The sequence below is a fragment of the Leopardus geoffroyi genome, chromosome D4, assembly GCF_018350155.1.
Source record: "Leopardus geoffroyi isolate Oge1 chromosome D4, O.geoffroyi_Oge1_pat1.0, whole genome shotgun sequence".
In the NCBI taxonomy this organism is placed as follows: Eukaryota; Metazoa; Chordata; class Mammalia; order Carnivora; family Felidae; genus Leopardus; species Leopardus geoffroyi.
This window is the reverse complement of record NC_059342.1, coordinates 8,847,497-8,874,469: the sequence shown is the minus strand read 5'-3', so window position 1 is coordinate 8,874,469 and position 26,973 is coordinate 8,847,497. Positions and strand designations below refer to the sequence as shown.

The window sequence follows — 26,973 nt, the reverse complement described above, 5'->3', positions numbered from 1 at the left end:
CTCCCCTGCTTGCATTCTCTCTCTCTCTCTCTCAAAATAAGTAAACTTTACTTAAAAAATCATATAAGTAATCATTTTTTAAAAGATGATTGGATCAGTTAAGTGTTTAAGAGTTTAAAGGGTAGAAAAAAAGTTTTATGTTACACGAGGTCCCTAAATTCAAACTGCTTACAGAGTAACAAAGAAGGAATACCATGCCCAAAGATGATCAGAGACAAGACCAGTGGTTCTCAAAACCAATTCTCTAATAAGACTGAATGATAACTTTTTCAAATGTTCAAGGATAACAAAATTCTAAGAGAGAATTTAAAGTTCTTTACCTTTACATCTTCCCTAAATCTTAGATATCTGCTTCCGCTTGTTTCCAGTTAGATTATAAAAAGGTGAAATATGAACAAATGAATGGACAGCAAAATTTAGACACCTGAGTAGCTTAAAGTACTTATTTGGTGAGATAGGTAATCACACGCATATTTTTTTCATGACTTCCCAATACTCTGATAGCTAAGAGTTGAGCAAGATTGGATTCCAGGGAGGGCCCTGTACCTGATTTTTCTATGCAACTTCCATCAACTGGCATGTTGTAGGAGCCCATTATGGTATCAATGGGTTTATCAATGAATGAATAAATACAATGAGCAAAGTGTTAAGCATCTAAAGAAGAATAAAGGAAAACAAGTGATATGAGAATTGAGAGAGAGATGCCAGGATGAGCTAGTGAGGCAGACTGGCTAGTTGTTCACCAAACAATTGCCCTTTTTTCTCATGGGCACACTAAGTTAGACATTTCCCAGCATGCCTTGCGCTTAAGGGTAGAAACATGATTGTTTCACTTACAAGAGAATGTGGGAAGAAGGCAGCAAACCAGAGCTAGACGAGGCCTGTAAAACCGCCCCCTGCCACCAGCTGAAGGGAGAGGATTCTGAGGACCTGGAGGTGGGTAGAGCCACAAGGGAGAAGAAGCCTGAGTCCTTGAAACACTGTCTCAGGGAGAACTGCCCAACCAGGAACACTGCATTGCACTGCATTATGGTAAGTCTCTGGATTTGGGGAGCTGCTATGTTAGTTAGCTTCCCTAATACACGTGGTTCAATCTGAAACCATCCAAGTGCTCAGAACCAACCACGACACTTGTTCAGAATAAAAGCTTTTTCAGAGAAGCTGCTTCATGAAATCCCTAACACTGCCACTCATCCGTTTTGCCTCTAGAGACAGCAGTACCACCATTAATAGGATAAAGGTAGATATATAAATAAAATACCTAAAGTCACATCTGAACTAAGACATGTAAAACAAAAAAACTTCCCGTGAACCAAATGTGCTTACAAAGGTCTTCATTTCCAAGTACCTTTAACTACTATAACAAAGGGCATGCCTGTTTTCACCATGGGTGGGAGATAAACATTAGCATCTGAAAATACGGCAAGAACAAAAATTTGTGTGGAAAAGTATGGATGGTGGATGTCCAGCAGACCCAAGGTAGCCATCTTGGATCCTACCCTGTCCATTTCCAGTTAATGTTTATTGAGCACCTACTATATATGAGACACTGCCAGTGGAGTATATAAAGGGAGATACACTTCACACTCGCCCCTGGAGATATAAAGGGAGAGAAGGCAGCCGCTGTATTCAGGAAACGATCTGTTCAGGAAACAGGTGTGCACACCATCAATTTATAGTGTGAAATAGGTATTTCTAGTCTATTCAAACAGGACACAGTGGGAACACCAAAGGGGAAGTGCTTACCTCTACCTGGGATAATTTCACACAGGCAGTGATCCTTAAATGTCCCAAATCTCTCCTTGAAGGGGCAGCTTCTGTGACTCTTCTCCAGTTTTACATAAATTAACAGCTTTGACCAAATACTAGCTAATGACCCAGATGTGAGAACACAATAAAAATTTGGAGATCCCCTTATCATCAAGAATTTGAGGGGTGCCTGGGTGGCTCAGATGGCTGAGTGTCTGACTCTTGATTTCGGCTCAGGTCATGATCTCAGGGCTATAGGATCAAGCCCCATGTTGGGCTCCATGATGAGTGTGGAGCCTGCTTGGGATTCATTCTCTCTCTCTCTCTCTCCCTTTGCCACTCCCCTGCTCGCACTCTCTAATAAAAAACAAAAAAGAAAAAAAGAAGAACTTGAGCACGTACCACCTATGTATATGTATTCATAGTCAACATCTGCTAATGCTATGTAACATAAGAAAAATAAAGAAATGCAATATTAAGTTTGAAGTGAATATAAATTTACTGCATCTCCCCCTGTAGTAAGTGTCTTCGGGCAGATACTTTGAAACTATGCAAATCCCTTTGTTCTTCCAAGATTTGCCCACTGTTGTAGCATCCCTTGGTGGTCCATCTGCAGCAATGGTCACTGAAGGGGGTGCCTGTGGGGCTGGCGATTTGCTGTGCCCTTCAGTCTGTTCATGTTTTTTAGAGTTCTACTGCCAAGAAGAGTGGTCAGTTCTCCTCCATATACAGTCCATCCTCATTATTAGGAATTTGAGAATTCACCTTCAGGCTGAAATTTATTTGTAACCTCAAAATCAGTACTCATGGCACTCTCTTGGTCCTTCATGGGCACGTCCAGAGCAGTGAACACTTTGAGATTCATGAAGTACACACATTCCCCACTGAAGTCCAACAAGGCAACATTCTACCTCTTTCTTTTGGCTCTCTTAGTGTAAAGAAGTGTCCTTTTTCTGACCAATCGAATGCCACACTTTTCACATTTTTGTGCTTTTTGTTGGTAGCTTCATTGTTTAAAATGTCCCCCAGTCAGAGTGCTGGTGTGCTGTCCAGTGTCCCTAACTCTGTGCCCTACAGAGAAAATGTGTAGTTAAATGAGCTTCCTTTAGGCATGAGTTATGGTACTGTTGATGAATGAATCCACAAATGAAATTAAACAGAGTCTTTAAACAGAAAAATAAAACCAGGTTATGTTTGGAGCAGCTGATAAAGAGGTTCTGACCCAAGGCTTACAGGAACCTAACCCTGTATTTCCCCTAGGAGCAATGGTTCAGTATGAGCTAGCTCAGATTCACACAGTGACGTCATAGAACTTAACCACGGCAAATAACAAGACTTGACTGTACCTATTTTATCAGTTACTTATTTATATCACCATTAGCTCATAATTTTTATTTTATGAGTCACAATCTAATACCATCATTATCTATCCTTTTGCTCAAATTGTTCCATTGTGGCCATTGGGATAGTAACTTTATAGTGGCAAAGTCTGAGGTGACCATCTTGACCAGGCGACTGATACCAACATGGACATCATAAATGCTGCGATTTGATGTACCGAGAAGGATGAGGAACCACTTGTGTGGTGCTTCTGATGGGGAGGCATGGCCTCAATGCAACCCTAAGATTCCAGACAGGCCTCAACTGCGGGACATGTGGTGAAATAAACTAATCAGTATTCTTTGGAAGCTGTCAAGGTCATAAAGGAGAATGAAAGACTGAGGAGCCTGTTGCAGATTACGGGAGGGCAGGGAGAAAGAACGGCTGAATGCAATATGGAATTCTGAATTGCATCATGGGAACAGCAGCGATAGAAAAGGACGGGAGTGGAACGTCTCAAAGTGAAGTTCAAATGACGCCTTTAGTTCATGGCACCATACCAATGTTAATTTCCTGGTTATGATAATTATATTACAGGATATAATATGTTAAGAACAGGGTATACCGGGACGGGGACATCTAGAAACTCTTGGTACCATTCTTGCAAATTTTCTGTAAGTCTGTAAGGAGTTCAAAATTTTGACCATTGACTGGCCTTGCATACCCTGATTGCAGAAATGGTCGGAGAGTGGGGCAACCCCATTTCAGATCCTATGAGTTTGCAAAGCGTTCACTTTTCCAGGCCGTTTTTCGAAACCAAAACCTTTGGCAAGATGTGAATAAATAAGTGCTTTCTGCTTTAAGATATTATAGAGGATTTGGTTGCACATGGGCAGGAGACTTCCCTCTTAGCTGTTAACCTTGGGCCAGCCATAAACTCAGTTTCTTCATCCATAAAAAGAAGAGGCTGAAATGAATCATCTTACCTTATATCTCATATCTGTTACAACATAACATCTTATTGTTTTAAATTAACCTTGTTATTCAGTACTTGAAATCAGGAACTGCAAAAATACCATTTTGGATGCTTATTTATTCTGCTTTCTTAGTAATCAGCAGTAGTGTTGACATTTCATAGGAAATCCAGGAATCAAATGACAGTGGTTGGAAGAAATTCTGCAGCAGTGCCTCCTGAAGCTCATTTATAAAAGAGAGACAGTTGACAGGCTCACAAACAATATAAATATATCTAAAGAATCAAAATTATGCATTCCTTTAAAATGTGTAAGTCTATCAACCATTACGCGGAAAAGGAGATTAAAAATTTGCACGTGTATAATGACTTCCGATAACATTTTCCACACAAGTGTCTTTAGATGGAGATGAGGTAGAACTTCTAATTAGCCTCTGGTAGAATATTATTTAGGAGGACATCCATCACTGGTAGAAGAAAATGCACATCACATAATGATAAAATATCACGTTCAGAACAGCAACGTTTTATATACATTTCATCCACCTTCTATTATTAAGGAAATTCTGTCAGATGTTGCTATGTCAGCTGAGAACTTCGACTTCTGCCCATTTTATGATTAATGCCACTGGGGAAATAGCAGGAGAATGAAATGAGAGAGAAAGCAATGAACGTGGTGTTCACGGTACTTGTCACTCTGCCAGGGCGGCAGAAGGGCTGAGTGAAGAAGTTGAATGTGAATCCTTTGGGGGCTAACAAGATGAATTCTTCTCTTCCTCTTCTCACCTGACAAATTCATCAGTTCATTCAGAACAGTAAAGAAAGGATTAGAAACGAGGAAAATGACAAGAATGGGGTTCAGTTTAGGGCATTTTGCATGGGTAATAATTCCCCACCCCATTTTATAGAAGGCAAATGGTACTCTGTTAAGAAATTAAAATGTAAAGGGGGCACGTGAGTGGCCCAGTCGGTTGAGCATGCGACTTCTGCTCAGGTTATGATCTCATGGCTCATGAGGTCGAGCCCCACAGTGGGCTCACTTCCGTCAGCCTGTCAGTGTAAAGCCTGCTTCAGATTCTCTGTTCCGTCTCCCTGTCCCCCCCCACTTGTGCTCCCCTAAAAAATATTTTTAAAAAAGAAATTGAAATTTTGAGACATCATTAATATGCATTTAATAATTTTTTCCAAGATAAACTCATCAGGTTTTGAAAGTTGATCCTCTGATCGCTAATAAATTTAATTTTAATAATGAAATCTAGTATCAACAGAGCAGAATGGTAACCAGAATAGCATGGAGTTAATATCACGGACTCTTATCTATTTGTTTTCTTCCTCATTCACCTGGTCAAGTAATTTCATTCTCTGGGCCCTATTTCCTCATCTTTAACATGACAAAAATATAACCATACTTCATAGGGTTGTCATGTAAAATGTTTAGCACAGTATCTAGTACATAGTAAGCACTCTACATAGACTACGGAAGAAGACAGAAAAGAAACACAACACAATATTAAGTGTCTACCCTGCAGAGTAGGATTATGGGTGATTATCTTTTCCCGTTAATAAAGGAAACATCCCTTATTTTGCCAAATTTCCTAAAATGGACAAGCATTTCTTCCATAATCAGGAAATGTGCTGTTTTATTTAATGTTTCTTTATGTATTTTGAGAGAGAGAAAGTGAGCAGGGAGGGGCAGAGAGAAGGAGAGAAAGAGAATCCCAAGCAGGCTCTGCACTGTCAATGCGCTGTGAGGCTGACACGGGGCTTGATCCCATGAACTGTGAGATGGTGACCTGAGCCAAAACCAAGAGTCAGATGCGTAACTGACTGAGCCACCCAGGCATCCCAGGAAATGTTATTTTAAAAACCAAGCAGGGTAAACAAGAGCTGTAAATTCACATATACATTATTTTATGTTCTCCTGTCTTTTCCATAATACATCATCTAGTGATTTCGGACCTGGGAAAAACGATGGGTGTAGACAGCTCAATTTCACTTAATCCAAGTTAGGCTGGGTTTGCAAGGAGTCTTGAAGGACAGAAATGAAAAATGACCAAATCAATGGGAGAAGGTGGAGAACACAGAAGTGAGATCTGGAGGCAGCAGCAGAACTTGAAGAAATAAAAACACAGGAGAGGAAGAAATCAGAAAAGAGGCATCACCAAAATTCTCACGGACCAGATTAGTTGCAAAAGGAGCGTCAGAAGAAAGGACGCACCGGATATCTGATGGGGAGCGTTTTGAACAAGAACTATCCATAGGATAATTAATTTCATCTGTCAAATATCTGAAAAAGAACCTCTACTTCGAGTTCACTGTGGTGACTGGATCTGGCCGCGCCACTCCATCACCATCAATGGCTCTTTTCCACTCCTGCCTCTGAGGTTAATCATTACCTGTGCAATGATTTCGAAATTCTGTGAAGAGACTTCTGACAGCAATAAGGATACAAACAACCAGCAGATTAGACAAGAAACTTTTTATTCACACTTCCTACTCCTAATTAAACAGCCACTTTATCCTTGATGACTGCTATTCCACGAAACTAACTCCTCATGGAAAACACTGCCAACACCCTCACATAACCCCCAAGGTAGACTGGGGAGTAACCTCCCCTACACCTCTCTGAGATTGTAGACTTCTTTTAACAAAATGTGACGTTACCTACCCACCACTCATCACTGGGATGTATTTTCCAGCAGGGCTAAGGTCATATCACCACTCCATTTTCCCGGCAGTCAATTGCCTCCATGGTAAGGCGTACATCCTGTGGCCATAGGAGAAAATTAAATTGGCAGTATGACTAGGGGTTGGATCCATGACTTGATTTCATTTACTCTGAGAACCAGATGGCTGCCCATCCAGTCGGGAAAGGGTCAAGGTGAGATGGATGATCCGGTAGGCTGTGAACAGAACCACATACCCAGTTCAATTCCATGGACTTCTATTTTTATGAATGGCTAGAGACTATTTGCTGGTAAATTACTAAATGCATTATTAAGGGTTACTCAATTTGTTATTAATAAACTAAACTTGGTCTATTTATTTATTCGATATTCTCCTAACATGGCTTAGTGCCCGGCAATGCTTGCCAACGTTCCAAAGCTCCCACTGGGCATGCCTCATAGAAATAGAATTCTTGTAAATTTTTAGAAAGGATATTTAGGGAGGATCCTCACCCCTACAGATGTGAGTTGGTCAGGTTTTCAGTTATTGTTCATTTAATTATTAATTATTGTTAATTTAATTATTGTTAATTCCTTTTTAATCATCAATTGTTCTTGGTTTAGCATCTTCATTATGAGTTTCGTTTATTGTGGAGTGTTTGGCTAATAAATACTGTGTTTATGTTAGTCCAGACCCTATGCCAAGATGTTTATAAGCTCATTTACTGCTCTTAACACCCCTTTGAGGCAGGTATTATTATTGCCCTCATTTCACAGTGAAAAAACTAAGGTACAGAGAGGCTAGATAACTTGCCTGAGGTCACACAGCTAGAAATTGCAGTTAGGAATTTGAACTCAAGGATCTTTACTTTAGATTGAGGGTCAGCAAACTTTTTCTGTCAAGGGCTAGATGGTACCTATTTTTGGCTTTGTAAGCCATTTTCCATTGAACTGTGCTGTTATAGCCTGAACGCAGCCACGGTTGCTACGTCAACAAATAGGCATGGCTGTGTTCCAATAAAACTTTATTTATAAAAATGGTCAGCATGCATGATTTAGCTTATGGGCCACAGTTTACTGACTCTTGCTTTAGAACGCTCACTGTTCACCTCTATGTCATTAACATTTGCCTTCTTAACTTCTAGTGAAGCGCCTATGCAGATTAGGAGACTAAAATATTCTAATAGCTATACTGAGACAGGAAAGCATTGCAATTCAGATATTAATCAAGCATGCCCTTATTGCTAAAGAAGATGTAAAATCTATGTTTGTACAGCAGTATATTCATTACTGATGTGAAGAAATTTTGTTTTTTTAATTGCAACATATGATCAAGTTAAGCAGAAGATTTGATCATTTAAGCTCATACTGCAATTTTCTACAATATAAAATCTATATATAAGCTTGTCATTTGATTTTAAATAAGTATACAATCCACCTATTTTGGGCCCCATTGCTTTATATAATCTATTTGGACCCCAAGAAGTAGGGAGGCCAAGGGATCTTTGGAGCTACCAAGGATCAATACAGTCCAAAAATGTTCAGGAGACACCACTCTCAAGACTGAGGGAAGCTTCTGAGGCCCCATTATGTCTGGAAGGAGAACCCAATGCCAGTGGTTAAGGAGTGAGGGCATTTTATTGTTTTCAGCAGTTGTACACAATGGTTCCTCTTATAAACTGGACTGTGTTTCTCCAAAACGCATATGCTGAAGCCCAAACCTCCCATGTGACTATATTTGGAGATAGGCCCTTTAAGCACGTAAATAAGGTTAAATGAGATCGTGACTGTGGGGTCCTGATCTGACAGACCTGATGTCCTTCTAAGAAGAGGAAGAGTGACTAGAGCTGTCCTCGTTCTCTCTCTCTCTCTCAGTGCACATACAGAGAAGAGGACAGGTGAGGACAGAGCAAGAAAGCAGCCATTTGCAAACCAGAAAGAGGACCCTTAACAGAAACCAACCACGCTGGCCAAGGACTTCCAGCCCCGACAACTAAGAGAAAATAAATGCCCGGGCACCTGGGTAGCTCAGTTGGTTATCCAACTTCAGCTCAGATCATGACCTCATGGTTCGTGGGTTCAAGCCCCACGTCAGGCTCTATGCTGACAGCTCAGAGCCTGGAGCCCGCTTTGGGTTCTGTGTCTCCCTCTCTGCTTGTTTCTCTCTCTCTCTCTCTCTCTCTCTCTCTCTCAATGAACACTAAAAACAAAATTTTAAAGGAAAAGAAAAGAAATGTCCATGTATAAGCCAGTCTGAGGTATTATGTCATGGCGACCTGAGCCGACTAACATAGCTCCCAACTTTAGAATGTGAAAAATAATATGAACTTCAACAAGATGTTAGTCATATATTCACTATCTCTTGACCGAGATTATATACAAATGCATACATACACACAAATAATTCGATATGACGACTTCAGTAATGCCCATATGTTACTATTCATAACAGTATATAAATATCTTCGGGACAAATAGGTTTTGTGGGGTTTTTTATGCTTCAACCCCCTTACAACAGTAATTCCATTGACTACCCTGACATCCCCAGTCTTCTGAGAAAAAAAGTCATCTATTCCTAGCCCCTTTTAAGTCTAAATTTGCACTACTCTTGGCTCAGTCCCTCTCCCCCAGCTGTGCCCTGACTGAGGGTGGGGCATGCACAGAATATAACATGTCAGATGCAGTTTAAGAAAATGATCTAATTGCAGGAATCCCAAGGGCCAGAACAGGCTTTAGGCCAAGGAAGAATCATGGCAGCAGTTACACTGAATGCTGACCTCGTGCCATGTAACTAATCACGTTTCATTCTTATAGGCCTGACACTGGGAGCCCAATGGGAAGAAGCACCAACATCTTCAACTTGAACCTCTTTATAATTATTTTTTATTTACGTAAATTCAAGTTATTTAATATACAGTGTAGTACTGGTCTCTGGAGTAGAACCCAGTGATTCATCACTTACATATAACACCCAGTGCTCATCCCAACAAGGGCCCTCCTGAATGCCCATCACCCATTTAGCCCATCCCCCACCCACCGCCCCTCCAGCAACCCCCCTCAGTTTGTTCTCTGTATTTCAGAGTCTCTTATGGTTTGCCTCCCTCTCTGTTTTTATATTATTTTTCCTCCCCTTCCCCTATGTGTATCTGTTTTGTTTCTTAAATTCCACATGAGTGAAATCATGATACTTGTCTTTCTCTAACTTATTTCACATGGCACAATACACTCTAGTTCCACCCATGTTGCAAATGGCAAGATTTCATTCTTTTTCATCGCCGAGTAATATTCCATTGCATATGTGGCAGATATATGTGTATATATACACACATGCCACATCTTCTTTATCCATTCATCAGTAGATGGACATTTGGGCTCTTTCCATAATTTGGCTACTGTTGATAGTACTGCTAAGAACATTAGGATGCATTGCCCTTTTGAATTGGCATTTTTGTATCCTGTGGATAAGTACCTAGTAGTGCAATTGCAGGGCCATAACGTAGTTCTATTTTTAATTTTTTGAAGAACCTCCAAACTGTTTTCCAGAGTGGCTGCACCAGTTTGCATTCCCACCAACAGTACAAAAGTGTTCCCCTTTCTCCGCATCGTTTGTTAATTTTAGCCATTCTGACTGGGGTGAGGTGGTATCTCATTGTGGTTTTGATTTGTATTTCTCTGATGATGAGTGATACTGAGCATCTTTTCATGTGTCTGTTAGCCATCTGGATGTCTTCTTTGGAAAAGTGTCTATTCATGTCTTCTGCCTATTTCTTCACTGGATTATTTGCTTTTTGGGTATTGAGTGTGGGAAGTTCTTTACAGATTTTGCATACAAACCCTTTATCTGTCATTTGCAAACGTCTTCCATTCTGTCGGTTGCCTTTTAGTTTTGTTGACTGTTTCCTTCACTGTGCAAAAGTTTTTTATCTTAATGAGGTCCCAATAGTTCATTTTTGTTTTTATTTACCTTGTTTCCAGAGACATATCTAGTAAGAAGTTGCGGTAGCAAAGGTCAAAGAGGTTGCTGCCTGTTTTCTCCTCTAGGATTCTGATGGTTTCCTGTCTCACATGTAGGTCTTTCATCCACTTTTAATTTATTTTTGTATATGGTATAAGAAAGTGGTCCAGTTTCATTCTTCCGCATGTTGCTGTCCATTTAAACCTCTTCCCTATATCCCTTGTGAAACTTATCCTTATAAGCACTTAATATTGTTAAACAGAAAAGGGATCTAGACTGGGGGATTTTCAACCTTGGCTTATCATCTGTATTACCAGAGTAGCTTCTAAAACCATGGGCACCTAGCCCTACCCTGAGGGGGTGGACTCTGAGGAATTATGAGGTATCTACACTCCTTGCACCCTCCCGATGGCAATCGAATGCAGCTACCTTGACACCATTTCTCAGATTTGCAATTTGATCATGGCATTAGATGAGTATAACCCGTGGCCTCAAATAATGGCCACCCCATATCCTTGCCCATTCCCCTGTAACTATGTAGCACCCAAGCATCACACTTTGGCCAAGAGAATTTTAGGAAACTTGATGCAAGAAGAGACGTGGAAAAGTGTTTGCTTACATGTTTCCATTTGTTCCCTTCAATCCCTGCCACTGCAATGAAAATATCCCAGCCTAGGGGCGCCTGGGTGGCGCAGTCGGTTAAGCGTCCGACTTCAGCCAGGTCACGATCTCGCGGCCCGTGAGTTCGAGCCCCGCGTCAGGCTCTGGGCTGATGGCTCAGAGCCTGGAGCCTGTTTCCGATTCTGTGTCTCCCTCTCTCTCTGCCCCTCCCCCGTTCATGCTCTGTCTCTCTCTGTCCCAAAAATAAATAAACGTTGAAAAAAAAAATTAAAAAAAAAAGAATATCCCAGCCTAGTCCAGTGGAATGATAAGAGGCAAATGGAATAACACGGAGTCATTCTGGGCAAGCCTAGGCTAGACCAGCTAGCCTCCGCCCTACCCAACACTGCAGATGCATAAGCAAGCCCAGCTACGATCAATCAAGACCAACCCAGATCAGCAGAATCACCTAGTGAACCATAGACTTGGGAGAAATAATTAATGGCTATTATTTTAAGCCAGTAAGGAGTGGAGGTAGAGGAGGGTTTGGAGGATGTGTTCCACAACACAGCTGGCTGATATAACTTTGGTTCAGGGGTGCCTGGGCGGCTCAGTTGGTTAAGTGTCCGACTTCAACTCAGGTCACGATCTCACAGTTCATGAGTTCACACCCAGCGTCGGGCTCTATACTGACAGCTCAGAGCCTAGAGCCTGCTTTGGATTCTGTGTCTCCCTCTCTCTCTGCCCCTTCCCCACTCGTGCTCTCTCTTTCAAAACTAAACATTAAAAAAAAAACTTTGGTGCAGAGCAACCAGGGGGACAGAGCAACTCAATGAAAGGCTAACATTGATGCTGTCAGAGACTTTTGCAGAACTTTCCAATTTACATTCCATAGGAATGTAAAAGAATGTAACAGAAAGGAAAGAAAGGGTTTCCCAAGGTCAAGTATCTGGGAAATGCTAAGTTAAAGTTTAGCTTAGCTGGTTTCTTTGCTGCAGAATTCCAAAGCCTTTAATATGAGCCATGATAAATCTTCTAAAGGAAGAAATTATAAGCAATGCTTCCAAACTTATTTGAGCACAGAAACTTCACTTTTCTCCACCTCCATGCTGAGCATTACATGAAATGAATATCCTGTAGAACATATTTTGGACATTATCTAAGGCAAATCGGTCTTTGTCCTGCTTCCGTGTTGTTCCAGAGAGAAGAACAGCATTTAAAGCGTGAGAGTTACAGTGAGAGGAAGTGGAACTCAAAGAAGTCAAACAAAGACTTGGCACCTATGAGAGTCATCTGAAGACAGACTCGCCTGCCTAGGGAAGCAGTGGCTCTAAACCCCAAGACTGAAAGCGTCCAATCAGAGATAAATATGAGGTTTAGAAATTTTTTGTGTGTGACTACTAGTTACTGTCATTAATATTTAATAGCATGAAAAATTTAGATTCTTTCAGTTAAAGGTAGTATGATGGTTAATTTTTTTTATTTTAGAGAGAGAATATGAGTAGGAGAGAGGAAGAGAGAGGAAGGGGGAAGGGGGGAGAAGGGGAGAAAGAGAGAGAGAGAAAGAGAAAGAGAAAGAGACAGAGAGAGAATCTTAAACAGGCTCCGTGCTTAGTGTAGAGATCTATGCAGGGCTTGATTCTACTGCCCTGGGATCATAATCTGAGCCAAAATCAAGTCAGGCACTCAACCAACTGAGCCACACAGGCACCCCTATAATGGGTCATCTTATGTGTTGACTTGGCTGGTTATGGTGCCCAGTTGTTTGGTCCAACACTAGCCTAAACATTTTGCACATGTGATTAACATTTATAATCAGTAGACTTTAAGTGAAACAGATCTGTCTCCACCCTGTGGGTGGGTCCCAGCCAATCAGACTCCCTCAGTTTCTCTCTCAATCTCTCTCTCTCTATTCACACGCAAACACACATGCATACAGATAGTCTTGGTCTGTTTGGAGAGTCTTGGCAAAATACAAGTAGCTAGCAAGCATCATTTATATTTTAATCACTGTCCTGGATTTAAAATATCCCCTAAAAATTCTCCTCTAGCTGCCTCCCAGTACTTGTCCCGGGCAGATCAAAGTGCTAGGTTTTCCATTTGTTCCTCTGAGGACTCTCCTAGGCAGTCAGCTGAGAGGAGAGCTCATAGTTGCATTATAGTGATAGCCAGCAGGTGACATTTCTAAAATTCCCTTTTTAAGAAGGGCCGATTTTATGGGTCACCTTGGGGTAGCCTCGTAATTTTGCAGCTGTGCAATATTTGTGAAGAACTGACAGTCCCTTACAAGCCACAGTGACCCAACTTGGCAGGGCCCCAGAACCTATTTATGGCCTGAAATACAGGGGAAGAGGTTACAGGAGGTGGTTCTCTTCTGGAATTGAGTCAGACAGATGATAACACTCCAGGTCAGAGTTAACACAGAGTTTCATTTACTGCATCAAGTTCTCTGAATGATTTCCAGGGAGCCTAATGGGAGCCTCAGTAAACTACTACAGATCTTGTGTGGATATCCGATACTCAGTCATTTAGGGAAAAACAAAACAAAAACAAAAAAACAAACCAACAAACAAAAGCAAGAAAAGAACTGGAGAAGGTCAACAAGAAAGAAAACTTTAAAATAGGAGGGGTACGTGGATGGCTCAGTCAGTTGAGTGTCTGATTTTGGCTCAGGTCACGATCTCACGCCTCATGAGATCGAGCCCCACGTTGGCTCTGTGCTGACAGCTCAGAGCCTGGAGTCCGCTTCGGAGTCTGTGTCTCCCTCTCTCTGCCCCTCCCCCACTCATGCTCTCTCTGTCTCTCTCTCTCTAAAGTAAATAAACATTTAAAAAATTTTTATTTTTATTTTATTTATTTATTTTTTAACTTTTTTAACGTTTATTTATTTTTGGGACAGAGAGAGACAGAGCATGAATGGGGGAGGGGCAGAGAGAGAGAGGGAGACACAGAATCGGAAACAGGCTCCAGGCTCTGAGCCATCAGCCCAGAGCCTGACGCGGGGCTCGAACTCACGGACCGCGAGATCGTGACCTGGCTGAAGTCGGACGCTTAACCGACTGCGCCACCCAGGCGCCCCTCAAAAATTTTTAAATAAAATAGGAGAAATAAATAAGGAAAAGACTACATGTAGTCCAGTGACTGTGGGGATCCAGAGCCAGAACCACCACCCTCCCATGTCAGGTGCCCTGTTCAAGTATTTGTCCCAAGCCTTCTCACACTGTAGCAATGACCATCCGTAACTAGTTCCTTGAGGACGGATTCCTGTACCAATCATTCTTCTATCTCCTGTACCTAGTTCAATGCCTGGTACATAGCAGGAACTTAGAAAATGTTCGCTGAGTAAATGAACGCATAGAGGCATACAAAGCACTTGGCATCCACGTAGCTAGAGTATCCAGGCAGCATTATTTCTCACCCGACCATTGGGCATAACAAGCCCATCGTGACCCAGAGCCTGAGAATATTTCTTTCGAAATGTGCCCTGATAAATATGTGCAGATGTGAGTTCTCAAAATCTTTAGGGCTGGAGTCTTCCAATTGTGTATGTATATTTGTACTATTTCACAAGGGTTGCCATAATAATGCACCATGGCGGGGCGGGGTGGGGGGCACGGGGTGCTTAAACAATACAAAGGCATATCCTCACAGTCCTGGTAGCTAGAAATCTGAGATCAAAGTGTCAACAGGGTGCATTTCTTCTGAGGCCCCTTTTTGGCTTCTAGATGGCTGTCCTGCGCTGTGTCTACACATGGTCTTCCCCTCTGTGCCTGCCAATGAGCTCATCTTCTTTTATAAGGACACCAGTCATATTGGATTAGGGCCCGGCCCAATGACCTCATTTAACTTAATTACCTTTTTAAAGCACCCTACCTCTAAACATAGTAACATTCTGAGACACTAGAGGTCAAGACTTCAACATAGGGATTTGATTGGGGGAGGGGGACACAAATATACACACAAATAACATATATGCATCATATATATGCAAGTATTTTCATCGTTTTAAGGTCAAGAAGGGAAGGTCTTCATATGTATTCTATGTCAATATCACCTCTCTCACCGAATAGACCCCCTCACTACGTGTGATGGGAGTGGAACTAGAAGCTATATTTTTTGTCTCTCTCCTCTAACTGGTAATGAAGTCACGTTCTAATTCATCGATTTCTTTTTCATTTATCTCAAGTTTTTATTTCTCCTTTCAGAATCCTTGAAAGCTGAACACAAGAGTCTAGCTGTGGCCCGCAGAGAAGCCACTAGATCCTGAGCTCCTTGAGAAATGACTGGAACGTGTATCTGTATGTTGCCAGCATATAACACATTACCTGGGATTTAGTACATGTTCTAAAAATACATGGTTAAAATAATGCATACAGGAAAAAGAACCTCATGCTAGGTTCCTGTTTTCAAGTTCCAGAATAATATTGGCCCCGTAAGCAATATTCCCATATGCTGACTCATGTTGAGCCCATTGTACCCTTAAACTTTTTAAAACCACATTTAGGTACAACCACTTACTTCCTGGAGTTTAACAGACTTGTGTGTGCAGCCATCTACATTAAAACAGGAGCTAACAGTCTTCAGAAACGTACTTCTGCATAAACAAAAACCAAATGGCATCACCTGTGACACAGTCAGCATTGCTGACTCAGGCACCAACCCCACTGATACATAAACCAGCAGCGATGCATGGTGCCCTCTTGACTTCCATCACTGCTGAGGCAGCGTATTCAAGAGGCACATACCTGGCAGGGTCAGCTTGACTCGTGATCTGGCCTTTGCCCTGGCCCAAGTGGCACCGTCCAGAGGAAAATGTGGGTACTCGGCTATTCTTCAGGGCCCTCCTCGTCTAATACCAACCAGCCATTCCTCTGATGGCCCGTAATCCATCAATAAAAGGCCCTGTTGCTAAAAATCTAACATCTAACATACCATATCTTGGACCCGTGGCTGGCTCTTTGACTCAGATCCCTGAATGAATGATTCTGATCTGGTTAACTTCCTGTCTTGCAGCTGTGGACCCAGACTCCATGCACTCTAGTTCCTGTTATGACCTGCTTCTCTATCTACGATGGGGTGAGGACATCAGTAATGGCCACTTGACCCAAAGACTAATCAGCAAGTTTTCTCCCTGTTAATTCAGAACACAGTGGTCAAGAAAACAGAAAACTAAACCCCATAATCTCCAGATTCAGACTGAAAGGTCTTATTTTTTTTTGAAGTTTATTTATTTATTTTGAGAGAGAGCATGAGAGCGCACACATGCATGAGCAGAGGAGAGACAGAGAGAGGAGGGGGAGAGAGAGAGAATCCCAAGCAGGTTCTGCACTGGCAGCACAGAGCCTGATGCAGGACTCGAACTCGCAGACTGTGAGGTCATGACTTGAGCCGAAAGCCAGAGTCCAACATGCAACCGGCTGAGCCACCCAGGTGCCCCTGAGATTGAAGGGCCTTGAATGACAGATATGTGGATGGGTTCGCAGCTTAGCTCCTTAAGAAATGGCATTCATCTTCTACAAAAGCAGTGATAATGGGGCGCCTGGGTGGCTCGGTCGGTTGGGCGTCCGACTTCGGCTCAGGTCGTGATCTCGCGGTCCGTGAGTCCGAGCCCCGCGTCGGGCTCTGTGCTGACAGCTCAGAGCCTGGAGCCTGTTTCAGATTCTGTGTCTCCCTCTCTCTCTGCCCCTCCCCTGTTCATGCTGTCTCTCTGTCTCAAAAATAAATAAACGTTTAAAAACAAAACAAAAAACAAAACAAAACAAAAAAACAAAAGCAGCGATAATGTAGTAATTCTGCCCTAGCACTGAACATCAATGCCAAGTCCTGGAATGTCACCACCCAGCACTCAACTAACAGTGCCACATGGTTTCCCATCACCAAATGGAGTTAGAAGTATGATATGATAGGGATGCCTGGGTGGCTCAGTTGGTTGAACGTCCAACTTCAGCTCAGGTCAGGATCTCATGGTTCTTGAGTTCTGGCCCCGCATCGGATTCTCTGCTGTCACCACAGAGCCTGTTCAGATCCTCTGTCCCTCTCTCTCTCTGCTCCTCCCCCACTCATACTCTCTCAAAAATAAATAAAACATTAAAAAAAAAAAGTATGGTACCGTGAACACTGCACCAAGGGTCATAAAGGCCCAAATTCAAAACTCAGCCCCATAGTGACCACATTCTTTAAGCAAGGTACCAAGCTTGCGTTGCAGTTTATTTACATCAGAACACCCGTATGTAACAACATCAGAATTACCAGTACTGTAAGGATCCCATAAGAATCATTCTGTCCAGTAGTCAACAAATACTGAGTGGGGCCACACTAGGTACCCAGCATCATTCTAGGATCTTAGGATATAACTGTAAGCGAGCCCTGGAGGGGCTCATATTTTATTGCGGGGCGAGACAGCCCAAAAAAATTAACGCTCATATACATGAGTAGGGCAAGGAGACACAACTAGTAATACACTTCCGGAGCCTCTTATTTCAGACAAGGTGGTCAGGCAGGGCTTTTCCAGTGCAAAGACATACGCACAGAGCTCGGGATGGAGTATGGGACTGAGACACGCACATAGTAGAGGGGACAGCTGGTGCAGGAGCCCTGAGGCAGGACGAGGATGTTGGAAGTAGCATACAGAGGCCAGTGTAGATGAAGCAGAATGAGCAAGGGGAAGATGGTAGAAAAGGAGGTCAAAAAGGTGGCTTTTTATCACGTAGGGCCTTGCAGGACAGGGATAGGAGTATGTCTGCGTTCTGAGAATCACTGCTGTATTGAAAAAGACCAGTAGATGAGACTGGAATCGGGGAGAATGGTCTGGAGATCACGGTAGTGCGTAGGTGACGAAGAGGAGAGACCTGGGCTAGAGTGATAGGGGTGGAGGATACATTTTTGAGGTGGAGCCATTGGGATTTGCTAACAGGTTAGATGTAGACATGAGATTAAGTAGGTGGTACACGGTATTATTCAGTCATGTTGATTTGGGAATACTACAGGGCGGCATCCCCCTCAAGAACACAGGTCAGAACGAAAAAGATTACACCCAGGCATAAACTCTAAAATCAAGGCAGAATCCTCCATAACCAAGATCTGCTGTGTCACCTTAACAAGACAATCCAGTACCACTGCCAGCAAGGTGAGACCAGACTTCAAAACTTTTCATATGGCCAAAGAAGGGATGTGTCAGCCAAACGGAGGTTTCTCCAACATGAAGACATAGACAAAAAGAAAATTATGGAGTCAGAAGCTGCCTGTGTCTTTATAAACACCATCCAGAGAATGGGGAGCCTTTGCCAAGGGATGTTAATTATTATGTTCCCATTGGCCAAGCCAGCTCTACTGTAGGGATTGATGTAAGAAACTATAGCCAAATGACTTCGAGTATCCTGGACTTTTGGCAAGATAAGCCTCATTGTGGTGATGAGTGTTGATTACTTGGTAAGTATGGCAGGCGGTAAGAAGGGAAATTTGGCTACTGAGTCCAGGAGGTGGCTATTAACAGGAGAGAAGGCACTAAGACAAAGGGCAGACAAATCAGCAAATTATTGTTTTTTGGCTCAGGTCTAAGAACTGTGGTCAAACATAAGTCCTCTATTCTATCTAACCCCCAGTTTGCAGTATCACCTTTAAATTAAAGGACACTAAGACTTGTCATGCATGCACAGACATGCTTGGATAAGAAGGCATTGTGATAAATTTTTTTTAACCATGGTGCAAAGTAGTGGAGAACCTGATGGGTTGTTTTCAATGACTGAAATATCAATGCTAATTGTGTTAGCTCTTGCATAATTCAGTTTGAAAGGAATTTTTCCTCGAGGTGCCTGGGTGGTTCAGTCGACTGGCCATCCGACTTCAGCTCAGGTCATGAGCTCACGGTTCATGAGTTCGATCCTGCTTGCGATCCTCTGTCTCCCTCTCTCTCTGCCCCTCCCCTGCTCGCTCTCTCTCTCTCTCGCAAAAATAAACATTAGAAATTTTTTTTAAAAAATGAAATTCTTCCTTGAAAATGGCATGCTCATGCTACTGACACCCTAGAACATACTTTTTAAAAATGTTTGTTAATATGTGAGACTTATCAGGTTTTAGAAGACAGACCATTCCATCTCCATCAAAATACCAATGGTATTTTTTACAGAACTAGAACAAAGAATCCTAAAATTTGTCTGGAACCACAAAAGATCCCAAAGAGCCAAAGCAATCTTGAGAAAGTATCACAACCCCAGATTTCAAATTATACTACCAAGCTATAGTGATTAAAATGGTATTGGCACAAAAAAACAAACACATAGAACACAATAAAGAGGCCAGGAATAAACCCATGCTCATTTGGTCCATTAATCTACAACAAAGGAGGCAAGAATATATAATGAGGAAAAGACAGTCTCTTCAACAAATGGTGTTGGGACAACTGGACAGCAACATGCAAAAAAATGAAACTGGACCACTTTCTTAGACCATGTACAAAAGCAATCTCAAAGTCAATTTTTGATTCTGTTTCCTCAGGCAAGGGCAACAAAAGCAAATATAAACAAATGGGACTGCATCAAACTAAAAAGCTTTCCCACAGCAAAGGAAACCATCAATGGAATGAAAAGGCAGCCTACTGAATGGGAAAAGACGTTTATATATAACATATCCGATACAGGGTTACCATCCAAAATAATAAAGAACTCGTACAACTCAATAAAAAACAATCCAATTAAAAACTAGGCAGAGGTCCTTAATAGACAATTTTTTCCCCAAAGAGAACATACAGATGGTCAACAGGCACATAGAAAGATACTCAACATTATTCATCATTAGGGAAATGAAAATCAAAACCACAGTGGGATAGCACCTCACATGGGTCGGAATGACTATTACCAAAAAAGACAAGCAGTTACCAGTGTTGGTGAGGATGTGGAGAAAAGGGAACCCTTGTGCAGTGTTGGTGGGAATGTCAACTGGTGCAGCCACCGTGGAAACCAGTATGGAGGTTCCTTAAAAAGTCAAAAATAAAACTACCATGTGACGCAGCAATTCCACTTCTGGGTATTTATGAAAAGCAAACAAAGAGACTGATTCGTAAAGATACATGCACCCCTATGTTCACTGCAGTATCACCTACAGGAGCCAAGATGTGGAAGTAACCTAAATGCCCATAGATTGATGAATGGATAAATAAGTTGTGTGTGTGTGTGTGTGTGTGTGTGTGTGTGTGTGTGTATGTATATACATATATATGTGTATATGTGTATACATACACACACACACCATGGAATACTACTAAGCCATAAAAAAAGAATGAAATCTTATCATTTGTAACAACATGGACAGACCTGGAGAGTATTATATTAAGTGACGTGTCAGACAGAGGAAGACACGTACCATAGGATTTCAGTCATATGTGGAATCTAAAAAACAAAACAAATGAACCAACAAAACAAAACAGAGACTCCTAGATACAGAGAACAAATTGATGGTTGCCAGAGGGGAGGTGGCTAGACAAAATAGGTAAAGAGGATTAAGAGGTAGAATCTTCCAGTTAGAAAATACAGAACACACGGGGATGTAACGTACAATACAGAGCATACAGTCAATAATAAATAATGTAAAGACTTGGTATGGTGACAGACGATAACTAGACTCGTGATAATCATTTCATAATATATAAATATTGAATCACTATGTTATGTATCTGAAGCTAACATAATATTATATGTCAATTATACATCAATAAAAAGCCATTTCACATTAATGGGTATTTCACATGATTGATTGCCACCTGTAGACAAGCCAATATTTAAAGTATACTGACAAAAATCATTCTAAAATAGAGTACTGTACCTTCTTTCTTCTTAAATAGAACTCTCTGAAGACCCTTCATACTTTTCTTAATGAATCAGACTCACTACTATGAACATTAGCAATCATGATGCCCTCAGGAGCCACTGACCTCCACAAAGTGCCATTCTCCATAAATAAATGGTCTCTCTTAAAAATAAAATGTTGTATTAGTTTTTTCTTTGATCACTCCCCATTGAAGGCCTTATTTATACTTTCTTTGGCTGTTGCTGCTCTGTGTGACTTTAGAGGGTGCTGTGGAATGAATACTGTCCCCCTACAATACATATGCTGAAATCCTAACCAACAATGTAACGTTATGAGGAAGTGGGGCCCTTGGGAGATTATTAGGTTTAGATAAGGTCATGAGGATGGGGCTCCCATGATGGAATTAGTATTCTTATAAGACACCACAAAGCTTGTGTGCTCTCGCTTGCTCACTCTCTCTCTCTGTCTTTCTCTCTCCACTCTCTCCCCTCACACGCACATAGAGAACAAGCCATGTGAGAAGACAGGAGGCTACAAGCCAGGAAGCAGGCTCTTACCAGGAACCAAGTCAACCAACCTTGATCTTAGACTTCCCAGCCTCCAGAACTCTGAGAAATAAATGTCTGCTGTTGAAGCTCCCCAGCCTGTGGCATTTTGTTATGGCGGCTGAGCTGACTGAGCCACGGGGGGACCACATTTCCATTTTGGGTTCATTGCTTCCAATCTGCCGTGAACTGCTTGATCAATTTTTGCTTAAAATAAAAGTTTGAATGTGATCCACGGGTGCTATTTCATTTATTTTGACTGCTCTGGTATCTTCACTATTTACTTTCAAATTCCCAGTTAAATTTGGCACGCAGACGTTCAGTATTTACATTTGTTTCCAAGGCTGCTAATCGCTCAAAGTTGGTTTACCAAATTAAAAGCACAGACCGTGATTTGGTGGGTTTTGTTTCTTCATTTCAGGAAAGAAGAAGAAAGTGCTTAATTGTCTTTCTAACTGTCTGAGCTAAGAGAAGACTTTTAAAGCTCTTGAATTCAAAGAGACAAGAGTTCCTGTGAGAGGCCATGCTATCTTCTGACTTTCAGCAGTGGTGGGGGTGGGGCGGAGAGCCAAGGAAAAATGTGTATGCTAGCATTTGTTTCATCTTCAAGGATACAGTGAAGACGTTATTTTTAGATGGTTGGGAGTTGGGGAATCTTGGGGGGGGGGGGCAGGGAGAGCTGTTGTCATAAAGCCTCTGAAATAATAAAAATGATTAGTATGCAGTTCATGTCAAACGTATTACTACTATGGTTAGGTGACAAGAGAAGCAGAAATTGTAAAAGGCTATTATTATTTTCAGAGGACATAATCTGACCTCGGACCAGTTTTCTGAGTAGCGGGAGCTAGTAGTTTGCAAGGGTCCCTTGAGATGTTTTTTCCTAAGGTTTTTAGCAGACAGCTTACCAATGAGAGGCTAGGGTGCTCAAGAGAATGGGGTCAAGGAATACCCGACGAGGAGCCTGCTGAGGAGATGACATTTTAAGATTATCAGTTGCTAATAAGGCCTTGAAGAGGAAAAAAATGTGCTTTGCAAGTAATGACTTGTTATTTCATGTACATTTTCTGCCATGTGTCTAGGGTGAGGGCTCCAGGATGTAAGAGAGAGGAAAGGAAATGGAGCTTAGTTAGAAAGCAAATAAAGAGACCATTTACTTATTTCAACTTCCACCTTTGGAGCAGAGCCAAATGCGTCATGTGGGCCATATGTAGGATGAATACGAATATTCTGTGGGCCAAGGGCCGGAATTTTAGGAGTGGCAACTGAAAAATGAAAATTAAGACAAGCAAGAAGGAAAATGATGGGATTCTCTCGTCTCTGTGATAAGCACAAGATCACATGTGGAAGCGTCTACTGTGTCCCTCAGCGAATTGTATAACCTGGTCGAGCACAGTAGCTCACACAGGAGGGCGGCTGACAGATACTCGGGCACGAAATAGCTACATTTGTGAAACGGTTTGCTGTGCACTTTCCCCTAATTTATTCCAACAGCCTCTTAACACGTGGCATTCTTCTTCCTAATTTACAGATGTGGAAGGCAAAACTCACCAAGTTGAATTTTTTTTTTTTTTACCTAAGATCAAATAGCCAAAGAGGATCAAAGAGAGGCTTCTAACTCAGACTTGACTCCAAATTAAACACTCCTCCCTACTCCTATGTTTTGACAATAGACACCAGAGAGGCACGGGGATCCCCCAGCACTGGCTTCCAGCATGGTGTGGCAGCACAGGAAAATCAGCCACAGAGTTAACAACCCACATCCAGGTCACTGGTTTCACAGAATACCTTCAATTTCCTACCTTATTCCAGATACCTCAGTCTAGCCAAAAGGACAGCGACATCCTCCCTTGGGAAGAACATCTAATCACGCATCCATCATGAACCGTCACTGTAAGACATGCACGTAATTGCTCAAAAGCTTTCTGGCTATCATTTATTGCTCAGTTTTCAACTGTTTGTCTGGTGGTAGCATCTGAAATAACACAGCTTGTTTGCAGGGAATGACGGGGTCATTTCTAGGGAAGCTCAAGTTTATGGACCAGCAAGACCAAATGTGTAAAGTGAGGTTGAAAATGCCATCACATCACACAGTTTTGAAGGCGTTTCAATATTTAAAGATTTTTCAACGGATGCCTAAGAATCACCCAATCACTCATACATGACTTTAGCGTGAGTAGAAAATAATTTCAAAAGCTACTTTTCCATGACGACTTTGAACAGGATTTTTTCCCCCAGAATTTCTTATTTAAGTTCTTTGATCTGATCCGCCACCTGTAGCATTTTCTATCCTATTCTATCACACATCCTGTAGAGCCCAGCTCACCCTCCATGGAAAGGTCATGAGGGTTCCAGGGGTTTCTCCTTTCCCTGAGCTCCTGTGGCCTTCTCATGTAAGTCATTAAGGCCGACACATAACACAAGGTCATCTGTTGTTTCTTCCTATAGAGATGTCTTTTGTTCCTTGCCAAGATTATACCTTCCCTGAGGGCAAGGACTGCATTGTATACACATCATACCATAGCAACATCCACAGACAGATAAAGTAATTGAACTGGGTCTTTAAAATAGTGGGGGTCAAGACATGGTAGGAGCTTAGAGGGTTATAGAAGGGTTGAGAAGCCAAGTAGAAGAAGGCACAAGTTAGCAACCCCACTCTCTTTGGGGTCAGGGAGACCATGGGACAGTGGTGTTACCGCAGACCAGAAGCCAGGGCCTTCCGGTAAGAGCTGGAACCACACAGGAGGCACAGCTACTGTCACAGACACCAAAGGAACAAAAAGACAGGTGAGGAGACCCTGATTCCTCTGTGATCCCTAGTCTTGCCCTCCTGTTTTTCACCAGTGGCTCCTTTGGGTCCCACCTCCTTGGAAGCCAAAGAGTGAGAGAGTCTCTGTCTGTGATATAAACCAAAGAGGCAAAGGAGCAAGGAGTGAATCTGATGGTAAACAAGCATTTTGCAGAAACAGTGATCCATAAATTCCTCCTGGTAGACACAGACATCAATTAAATCCTATGTAATCATTATACATTACAATTCAATTTCCTTCAAGTCTTCCTCTCTCCCTTTTCTTTCTTCCTTCCCTTCTTCCTTCCTTCCTCCCTTCCCTTCCCTTCTTTTTCCTTTTCTTTGAGAGAGCATGCATGCAAGCAGGCAAGGGCAGATGTGGGGGGAGGGGGGGAGGGAAAGGGAGGAGAAAGTTGAGAAATATTTTCTTTTAATGTTTATTTATTTTTTTGAAGGAGACAGAGACAGAGTGTGGGGGAGGGGCGGGCAGAAAGAGAGGGAGACACAGAATCCGAAGCAGACTCAAGGGTCCGAGCTGTCAGCACAGAGCCCGACGCGAGGCTCGAACCCACAAACCGTGAGATCATGACCTGAGCCGAAGTCAGACGCTCAACCGACTGAGCCACTCAGGCGCCCCAAGAAATATTTTTTTAAGATGGTAAGATGGTAGAAAACAGAGAAGTTTTAACATTCTTCTGGAATCCTGGAAGGAAAGGAGAGAAAAAAAATGAGGCCAAAGGAACTTTGAAGAAACAGTGTCTTGAGAATTTTCCAAATTGATGAGAACCAACAAATTGTGTATTCCAGAAGCCCTCTGAATTCCAAGTAGGATAAAATAAAGAAATTCCCATGTACAGGCAAATCATAGTAAAACTGCTAAAAGGCAAACAAAAAGAATATTTTTTAAGGCAGCTGGAGGAAAGCAAGCAAGCAAGCAAGAAAAAGAAAACAAATGCTTTCAAAGAAGCGATGAAACCAACATAAAACATAAAAATGAGAGCCAAGTGTCAAAGGAATGATTTCTTCAAAGCCATTGCCTTTTGGGGGAGAAACAGTTCCATGCGTCTCAGGTATGTAACTAAACCTCACCTAACTTCATCTTTCTCATTTCTGATCCCAAAGGAAGCCTGGCTGCAATGAGCAAATAAATCTACTCATCGCAAACGTTCCTATCAATAGTATATGAAAGATGCTTCCAGAGCTTATTCTTAAAAGCCATTGTTGTTCTCAGGGCCCACTGCTTTTAATTATTTGTCAAATTTTAAGTAACAAATTCAATAAACAAAGGGGAAAAGCTAGGTCTTGTAAAAGTAAGCCATCGTTAGTTGTACGATCTCAGATCCCTGACGTTTCTAATGTCTGCCTGCTATCAGGATGACTGGAATGGAAACGAACTTCATTCTAGTGGTGGCTGGACTGCATCCCTACCGCTGTCACACGTGCCCCTACCTCCCACCCAGGGGCTGTCACCAAAGCATGAAGAAAGCTAATTGCACAAAGTAAGAGTTTTAATTGGGGAGTACCTGACCATTATAGCAAGTTCTACTTCCAGAAGCATCCCAGCTGACATGGTTATAGAGTAGCATCACTGAAAAGAGAGGGGCTAATTGGAACAATTAATTAAAAACCCATAATTAGCTTCCATGGTAACTTTTTTTGTTGTTGTTGTTCTTATCCTCCTAGCTTGAGGCCTGTGTGGATTTTATTGAGTCTTCCCACACTGGAGGTTGTCAGGGCTGAGAATTAACAAGGAGAAACTCTGAAAAAGAGGGTAGAGCTCTACTAAGCCCAACCGAGTGATGGAGTTCGGCCGGTTTTCCTCCATGGCAAGCCAGAAACAAAGACCAAGAGCCTGAATGAGAACTCCAAGTGGGGTCTGAATGAGAGCCACCATAAAGGAGAGATTTCATTCTCTTGGCCCTCTGTCTGTAAAGGCTTAAGATTCCCTCTACTTCCTAAGAATATGGAGAAGCCTCATTAGTGGCTACAGTGTTAGCAGCAAGAACACCACCCCTTTGCAGTTGAACACTGTCACCCCCCAGCCTGACCTTTGGGGATTTCAAGGTCTGACAGCTGATCTCTAGAATAAAGTCTGATTTTTTTTGGTTCCACCTTGGAATGATAAGGAGTCGGAACATCTCTCCAAGGACATGAAGAGTCAAAAAGGGATATATTCTCCTCCACCCACGTCCTGATTGTACAGACAACTGAGCCCGCTATCACCTGGAAATGGGTAGAGACTATACCAGTAAGCCCAGCATGCAGGGTAGACCAGAGAAATCCCTTCTATATATTTAAAATCAAGATGTCAGGTGGCTGAAGCTTACACCCAGGTGTCTGGCCACAAAGGAAGCTGAAAGTGAATGACTGAACTCAAAGGAAAGATTCTCATTAATCAGAGCCTTCTCTCTGGAAAAGGTCGCTACACGATCTCACACGTCAGTGTGCAAAGGACCTGCCTGGGTTTTCCTCCACAACCTTTTCCCGGGCACTCTGCTAGTAAATAACATTCCACAGAGGCTTCCTTCTGCCCATGGGCAATCTCTTCCAATCAGATGGAGCTGGATCGCGGTGACCAG

At 42.2% G+C, this 26,973-nt stretch overlaps 1 long non-coding RNA gene across 8 annotated transcripts in view; it reads right to left on the bottom strand.

The window, feature by feature from the left end:
- The window catches only part of LOC123593462, a 101,246-nt gene that overhangs the window by 41,969 nt on the left and 32,304 nt on the right, over positions 1–26,973 (bottom strand). For 4 of the 8 annotated variants that reach the window (XR_006710333.1, XR_006710340.1, XR_006710335.1 and 1 more), the window contains exon 1: positions 1,747–1,979. The exons of the other annotated variants lie outside the window; for them this stretch is intronic. This is a non-coding gene — a long non-coding RNA (uncharacterized LOC123593462). Of the gene's footprint in view, positions 1–1,746; positions 1,980–26,973 lie in introns of those variants that run through there. 8 annotated transcript variants of the gene reach the window in all.